Source organism: Helianthus annuus, chromosome 16, assembly GCF_002127325.2.
Source record: "Helianthus annuus cultivar XRQ/B chromosome 16, HanXRQr2.0-SUNRISE, whole genome shotgun sequence".
NCBI lineage: Eukaryota > Viridiplantae > Streptophyta > Magnoliopsida > Asterales > Asteraceae > Helianthus > Helianthus annuus.
The window spans coordinates 102,334,250-102,343,774 of NC_035448.2; positions in this window are offsets into that span (position 1 = coordinate 102,334,250).

The following is a 9,525-nucleotide window of genomic DNA, read 5'->3' on the forward strand; positions in this document are numbered from 1 at the left end:
AAACAATCGTCCAGTTCCTCTACACAGGCAAGGGACGTATTATAAAAGGAGACTTCGGCCGCCTTAAGAAGCGATTCGGTGTCCACACCATGGAACCCGGATCGCTTATCAGTATAACCGCCCGCGGATAATACATTGATATGCCCAATGCAGCAGTTATAACCAGCTTTAAAACCAGCATCGCGCGCACGTTCCTTAACCAGGTCCAAACCAGATGCGGTCTCAGGGGCATTCATGATAGCCTCAACAATCTGCAATAAAAGGATCATAAGTCTTGGATACTAATCCAAGCAAATGTAAAAGCAACGGATACTTACACGCGCGATACCGTGAGTCCGCAACCACTCACGGTCAGCCTCCAACTGGTCAACAGAGGACACCAAGGCATCCTTGGCCTCAACAGCGGCATCAGCCCGCTCCTCCGCAACCGACACGCGGGCAGTAAGGTCTGTAACCGCGACCTCCCGGGCCTGAACCTCAGCCTGTCAAAAAACAGCAAACACTTCACTCGATAAGCATTTTCGAAACAGTGAAGGAAATATACAACAAAGGTAACGAAACATACCTGAAGGCTGGCAACAACCTTATCCAAACGAATGCGCTCCGCATTCGCCTCTTCAAGAGCCTTAGAAGAACGGCTCTCCCTCTCTGCGGCCTTTTCAACGGCCTTTGCAGCACGCGCCCCGGCTTCCTTGGCCTCCTCAAGCGCCTTCAGGGCCTCGGCCTTCGCCTGCTGCGCTTTCACAGCAATGGCCTCTGCTGCAGCTTTTTCTTTACCCAAGGCAACGTTCGCTGCCTTGGCGTTCGTTAACTCCTGCCGAGCATAAAACAGAGTGTCATTCTGCTTAGCCCAGGATTCGTTCCACTTCTTACGCTCATTGGACAACTTTTCATTCCAAGTCTTGCGTTCATCAGCAAGGAGTTTGGCAAGAGTACGAACCTGTTTAAGCTGAGCAGCGGCAGCCCACTCCGCGGTCTGTTTCTGCTTCTCAAAAGCAGCTCTATCCTTCTCAAGCTGCTCCGCACCCGTACGGGCAGCCTTGACCAACTTCTCCGCTTCAGCCCGCATGCGAGCAGCCTCTTCCTCGCGGCGGCCCAACACCTTGTAATCTTCCAAAATGGCATTCGCCACAATGGAAGATCCTATCAACATTGTTGAAAGCTGGTTTATGCGCAGCTCCCGGGGTGCAGCACGGGCACGTTCCACTTCAAAAGGGGTGCCCAGACCACCCAAAATCTCCTTGCATGCAGAAGGGTCATTAGAAATATCATCCCCCTGTATAACAGTCCAGGGGGGTCGGTGATACACAGTACTGCGACCCTGCGTGTAAGTGCGGTAGTAATACTCCAATTCAGACTCCCCAGGCTGAATTGGAGGCCCATCATAACCTGCACCACTAGCAGACGAGCCGGTACCCTTCTCACCAGCAGGAGACTTCTGCGGCTCAGCATCCTGCTGCCGCACCTCAGCATCAGACTTCTGCTTACCAGTATCTGAAAACCTCAAGTCCAATCCATCACCCTCATTAGGAGAGATCAGATTGTCTGAGGAATCCACAGTGTCGAATATCTGGTCAGCAGTCGTTTCCACCGTTTTCTCCAAGGGGGGATCGCGAACCGGCCCAACAAAAGGGGCCGTAGGCTCCTTGGGCACGACAGTCTCCTTCGATACCCCCGCACCCGCAGCAGCGGTATGCAGAGGAGACGAAGGGAAGTCAAAGAAAGAATACCCTGCATCTCGGGATTCTGCAACACAAAGAGCATCAATGATTATTCCCACCTATTGTACATACAAAACAATGAAAAGGGGTATACTTACCAGCAGCAACTGCAGGTTTCTTTTGCGCCGGAGCAACTCTCTTGGTCTGCAGTCTCCGACGCTTCGGTTCACCACCACCAGCAGCCTTCTGCTCTGGTCCTCTTTTCTCACCAACAACGGGGGGAACCACAGCAGTTCCACCCGCAGCCGCACCACTACCTATAACACCCAAACCCTCAAGGGTGTCAGATACTACCACGTAATCGGTATATCCGTGATAACAAGATCGATAGGTACCTGCGGCTTCAGAAACTGAAGAAGGGGCAACTGAGCCCTCAGAACTCCCCTTGCCACGACCCCGCACGATTTTCTTCACCGGTTTCTTCTCCGCATTCTTTTTGGGAATGCGCTTCTCAAACTTCCCCAAATCCGCAAGGATACCTGGATTGACACAATCAACAAAACCAGTCAAAACGATAAACTGAAAAAACTAATGCCACGTACGACATACCTCTTGCGTCTCCCAGCACCGGGGCATCCAGCACTGCACGCGACGGTACGCGGAAGTTGCTAAGAATTTCAAGGTTGAAGCCTTTCTTCAGCTCAACCGCAATAAGTTCAACCCGACCCTCGAAATCGGGCTCAAACATTCTCCACAAGCCAACCGCATCCGCTGATACATGCATGCAGGTTACTACAAGGCTTAGGAAGTAAGGAAAATAACAAAGTGTAAAGAGCTTACCACCACTCTTTTCCCGCAAAACGGGCCTTGCCTTCCTATCTGGTCTCGTGAGCATCATCCGCAATACCCACAGTTGATTGTTATCCAACTTCTTGAGTTCAATAGGCCGCAGCCTAGAGAACCAGTCCACGGTCTTTGCGGTGGCAACAGGAATATCTTCATCAGAAACTCCAACGTTGACATTCCTGAAAGACATGCTGGCGTACACCGCACAGGCTTTCACATAGAAGAACCTTTTCTTCCAGCCTGTCACACCCTTAGGAGGCGTCATCAACTTCAAGCTCCCATGCCGTTGAGTAAACGAGAAAAAACCGGTGTTCACCGTCAACTGGTAGAACCGCCGGAAATTTTCCACTGTAATGGGCAAGCCATGGGCACGGAATGTATATTCAAAGTTCCTAATTCGGAACATTCCAAAGGGACTAAGTTGGGAGATATGGAGATGATAATACTCCAATACCTCCGCAACAAACACCGTCACCGGCAACCTAAGGTTGCCGTCGTTGAAAAAATCAGCCCACAAGGTTATATAACCGGCCGGAGCATCGGCACCGGTGTCCCCCTCTTGTGGGTAGGTGGCATCCCAATCGTCGGCCATCTGCACAGTGGCCATCGGGAGTTTAAAACCACCCTTTGACCACTTCAACACCGGTAACCCACCACCGGGAACGTCAACGTCATCATCTTCGTCTTCATCAGCCGCTACTACCGGCTGTTCAGGGTTTTCACCCTCCACATTATGTGGACTTGATGGTTCAGCCATCAGATATAACAGAGAAACAGACGACAGTGAGTGGAAAAACTAAAAACCTCACCGAAACTTCAAGAAATATCGTCGGAGAAGACAAAGAAAAGATTTTCTCTCACCGGCAAATTTTTGAAATTTCGAACAAGTGAGGGGAAACCACGAACGGTTTCCCCTTATATACCCATCGCAATTAATGCGGAGGGAGAAAACAAATCATCACGTTCAAAAAGAGCAAATCGTATGACACCACGTGTCAAGCGCCGTTTTCGCTGACGGTTATCACGCGCGCGTGGCCGCCCACGCGCCTGACAAAAGAGACGTTTACACTCTTTGCTACAGTGCATTTAATGCCTCGGGCAGTGCAAACGTCCTTTCATTTCAGCACATGCCAGGAAGATCTCACCAACTTCCACCAACTCACACGTGAGATCAGCCACGTATGCAACAAAAAGCGACTACATTATCCAATTATAAGCGGCATGCGGTTTCTCTGGTATACCGCACCATAACCCATACCGCATGTCGTTTTTTAACATACCCCTAAAAATAGGTAAAAATATATATCTCTACACTATAAGGGGGTATAATACCTATCCGCACTACCCACGAGCACACGTGGAATATGCGGACATGACACACACGAGCCCGTTCAGGTGTGTCAGATGCTCAGAACCAGCGTAGTCCGTTGGACTGAACCGCATCTCAGACACAGGGGAACCGCATTGCCTTCATTCTCTTCAAGCTTCAAATCCCTCCTGTCCGGTTCACAACCGCAGAGGGTACATAAACACCTTCTTTAACAAAAGGAAGGAAGGGAATGTACGCGAACGCACATCAGCAACCCTGTCTCCTGAACCTTCAAGAGCTACATCCGAGCAACACACCCGCTTCGAGCGAATGTGGTAATGCAAAACCACAGACACTCACGAGGAGCTACGGACATAACCATAGGTTCCGCAGAGTGGTTGCTACGGAAGAGCCAAGCTCACTCCACATCACCGAGCAATGCTACTTCAAGGCAAACTCGGTATTGGAGCGGGAAGGTAAGTGGCTCCAAAACGAACGCAGATAAGCGCTCTAAACGAGCCCTTGTCGAACAACAAGCGTCCGAACAGCGGTAACAAGTCTGCTTATGACTTTGTTTGCCCACCTATGGGCCGCATAGAATAAACAATGGTGGGCATACCCTTGCCCATGACCATGTTTATTTACCCATAGTACAAACCTACATTGTTCGACCAAACATGGCCAACAATGACGCAACGAGGTAACCGCAAAGGACGTGCGGTTACTAGAGAGCTATGACGACGAACACGAAAACCCAACAAAAAAGGGATCGTCATCTCGTAACTAGATGCTGAACATAGAGCTTGAGCAAAGCACTTACAAGCATCCACTACTTTTGATCCCAATCTCAGAGATTGATCCAAAAGTTTTCTTTTCTTCTTCATGCACCAATTCAACAATTGGTTTGAAGAAAAGACCACCTTTCAGAGGTGGGAAACCTCTGCATACCTTCAAACCACCATCTCAGAGGTTGGTTCGAAGTTTGTGCAGCATTACTAACAAAGTCTCCAAGAGACCTTCGGCACAACAACAGGTGGCAAGCCACCTGGTGACATAAATCGGCTGAGAATTTCGCATCAGACGAGATTCCTTCACCGATACGGAAGAGGCGTCAGATAACCCTTCCAGACCTCCAGCTTGATTTACATACAGAAAAGACCACACATGGTCTAGGATCTTCTCCAGACTCCAAACTACCTTCCAAACACCATAGTCCAGTACTCCTCCCACATACAACTTGTATGTGGCAGCAACACTAGACTGGGGGGACTTGAAGGGGTATGGTCCCAGATCTCGCGTCAGCATCGACCGCGAGTGACCATTACCCTTATCAAAACCCCCACTAGCTAACAACCTACTTGTGCCCATGCGAGAATGCGTCGGCACAAGGGTTGAATCCAATCTATCTAGTAACGAAGGAGGACTTACATGGAATATGAGAACGGTAGAGTGATGTGACAGAGCATCACATCTGGTGAACGGAAGTATTCACAGCGATGCGGCATCGCACCGCATCCAGTGAACACTTCTATCAATACAAGAAAGCCTTACCTTAGGCATAAAAGAAGATGAACGTAACGGTGCGGCTGACACCGCACCATATGGGCATTTTCGTCACGACAAGGGATGCATGCAAATAGTCTCCGCGGACGACGATGCGGCTAGCACCGCATCTCGCGTATTCCTTGATCACAAGTAGGAGACGCGGTAACTTCAGATGTTACCGCACGTAGCGATGCGGCTTGCACCGCATCCTATGCACTCAAACAAGTGGGACTGACACCACAGTGCAAGTGGCACCAATGGCAGTTACCTGTCAGAGCTACGTAAGCAATGGACTGACGTGGCGTAACCTCCACAACCGACAAGCCTGACACACCTGCAAAGATGCAGCACGTCGTCAGTCCATCCATCATCATCCTCCTTCACTCCTCGGCTATAAATACCAACCCCAAACCAGGTTTGAGGTATCTCTACACAACTCTCTCACTACTACTACTATCTTACTTTGCTTCCCAAGCAAACTACTGATTCTCACGCCGGAGAGTGGTAACAAGGAGCACCCCCCACCCCATCCTCCTTGTTACGAGTCACGGCTTGTTTCCTTGTGCAGGAGATCAACCCCCGGTGATCCAGCCAGCGATCCTCGAGAGGGAGGGATTAACCCTTCTTGACGAGACCAGTGTGTTAACCCTACCCGGTTAACCATTGTTTCATCAATAGCATTTTGGTCAAAGTTAGGCATATTATAGAAGCTTGCATAAAAACTCAGAATCTGATTATGATCATGTAGTATAACCTTAGAGGGTTATCTTACATTATATACAATCAAAATAAAACTTACATTCAGTAGCTAACTTAGCTAAATCGGGTCAGAATCGAAAGTCAAAGCAGAAGTCAAACTACTCGACTTTCGGCTACGAACCGACCTTATAACTGGAAATGACAGGCTGAACATGTCCATAGATGTTCTAATATCAATTACCAACTTGTTTAAGTGTCAAAACATGGTTTATAACATTCATGTGATCAATTTACAAAGTTTACAAAAAAACTGACCTTTGACTTTTTAAGTAATAAAACTTTGACCCGTTATTTGACCTAGTTAATGTGATTTTCAAGAGGTGCCCTTTTGTGGGATTAACAACTACCTAATTACGATCACGTAGCCATGTTCGATTCGAACAATGGCTGGACCATAATGGTCTAAACCGAAAGTCAAAACAAAAATCGATTTTGCTTGACTTTCGGCTATTAAAGCCTATAAAACGAAAATGCACAGAAAGGAACACTTACAAGTGATCCTTGGACGAATATAGACTTGTTAGGATGCTCCTATAGCACAGGAACTTCCAGATTGAGAGAGAGGAGTGAATTAAAGAAGTGGTGCAATGAAATGAGTTGCAAGCACTCCTATTTATACTTGGAGGAGTTGGATCAAATGAATACATGTGTTAGGGACATGTTAGAGATCAGTACAAGTGTCCCACGACGTGGCAAGAGCAGCCATGCAGCTCATGGTTTCGAAAGTTGTAAACTTGGAGCCCAAACAAAATTTTCGTCGCTGGCACCTCTTTACGGACCGTAAGGCCTTTACGCGCATAATTAATCAGCTTCCTTGCGGACCGTAGGGCATAAGCCCATGTGGTCCATATACGATCATCATCAGCAGATAAATTAACTGCTTGTGGTCCGTAAGCCTTAGGCTATACGGTTCGCAAAGGTGTCTCAAAGATAAAACTTTTGTCATGTTGACACCTTTAGTCCCTCCACATTCATACTTTTAATAATTCGCAAAAATAGTCCCTCCCGACCAACATTAGGCACATTTGGGAGTATGGACGCGTGTCAGTACATTACTGGATCTAAGATCGATCGTAAGAGTTCTTGTCAAACAAAGGCCATGCTTGGCTAAACTCTTACATCACTTGGTGAAGACAAATCTTTTATGTCTTACTTTTTGATTTCTAACCTTTGGCTCATTTTTATTTGGGTATGTATTAATGACTTTAATAACTAGTTTTCTATATTGAAGGCGAATTTATTTAACCATTATTCATGTTTTGTTGATTCACTCATTCGTGTCTTTACGGTCTACATAAAGCACATTAACTGCCTGGAAGGGGGTTAGAAGGGTGGTTGGGTGATTCTATGTCTCGTTCAGTGTATAGATCCTTTGAGAACCTGATTCAAGCCTAGCAAGACTTCACGAGTGGGCGGTACAATCTGCCTCGGGAGAAGTAAGAACCGTTTGAATCCCTTATCTACAAACTACTATTAAAACTTTAAACCATCCTTGCGGGACTGTATCCTTGCTGACTCGGAACAATAGGTTGAGGGTAACGCTGCCTGGAATGGGGCCTACCACTTTTCGCATTAATAACTTACTCATTTCCCCATCTTTGGAAGCCAGATCAAGAGCTGCTTGATTGGAAGTCGAGAAATTTTCTCACCGTCGACAAAAAGAACAAAGGGGTTCTTCTATTTGGATTTTGCATCGGTTTTAGCAACATTATTTCACTGACTGCACAACAGAACTTGGATTAGTCAAGATTAATATTGTGAAAACAAAGTATTGGAAGCTGATCATGACTCATGAGTTATCTCTATAGACAAATTTAGATTACGCGAAAGAATGAACTATGAACAAAGGGAAATTAACATCACTATCTACAAATTATAGTAATAGGTGTTGCAAATTTTCAAAATGAATATTGATTACAAAGCTTAAAATTAACTTGTTCTGCATCTAACTCAAGTTATGCCTGCTTTTTATTCGTAAGAAAGAAGGACGTTCTAATCTCTGATTACTACCTTAATAACAGATCGTGTTAATAACACGGTGTTATCTTTACACTAATTTCACACCTACACAATTTAATTTAGGTAGTATTCGTTTCACAGAATGGAATGAAACCTGGATGAATGGAATGAAATCTGAATGAATTGGAATGAAATCGGGTTGATCTGGCTTCCAAAGATGGAAATGAGGATCTTTTTTAGTTGCAGGAAATTAAGTATTTTATTTTTTTATCCACAGTTGTTTTATATAATTCTACAATTTGTTTTACATTTAAATCTTTAGTTTTATAAAGTTAGAGTTTAAAAAGAAATTACATTTCAGGCCCTGTACTTGTGAAATTTCAAAAAAAAACCCTCATCAAACGGTTATTTATAACCCAGTTAGACATTTGGATGAAAATGACAAAAAGTTACAAACGGAGGGGGGGGGGGGGCTATTTGATACAAAAAAGTCATTTTAGACGAAAATGAAAAATACCCAAACCTCAGAGACGATTTTGGCAATTAACTCTTTAAAAAAAGTTAATTCATATTTCTAAATACAATACAATTATTATACATATTAGTTATAACTTGCGTGTTTTAAGAACTCTTTTTACAAATAAATTTTATTTCTTAGTATTTGTTTTATTATTTTTAGTAGTATTATATTTATTATTCAACTTCATCTTTTAATCATAACTTGCGTGTTCGTTAACCTTTTTAAAAATTCTAAATTTGCATCTATATTTATTCCAAGTAATTTCCTCGCACGTTCTCACGATACGTTACCATGGGCATTGGATTGATTTTATACATGTGAATTGTAACTCACGATGAACAGTGAAATGTGATTTTTTACTTATTACATTATAACTAGTCATAAGTCGCCCGCGTTGCGGTGCAGGGCAGGGGGCGTAAAACCGTGTTAAGAAGCAACCGCATGACGACCAAAATTGGAAAACACGTAAAATAAAAACATGAATTTCAACACCAAGTGACTCTAATGACGTAAAACTTTGACGAAGGTTAAGGAGGTCAAAGTGATATTGTATAGAGTTTTTAGAAATTGGGGCAAATTTGACCACTTTAAAATATGACCAACAAACACTGTGCTAAGGAGAAACCGAACGACAACCAAATCTAGCAAAAAACGTAAAACTACGAATTTTAAAACCAAGTGACTTACGTAACATTAAACGTAAACGAACTAAACTAAGTTCATGTAACTTTGTGGCCAAATTATAAAAAAAGAAAGTTTTTTTTTTTTTTTTTTTGTTGAAAACATGAACTTTAGTTTACTTAAAAAAATAAATAAATAAACCACTAAATGACAAAATAGTAACTATTCCTTAAAGTGTTAGAAATTAATATATATACAATATTGTTATGATATTGTATTATTATAATTACTTTTTATTATATTTT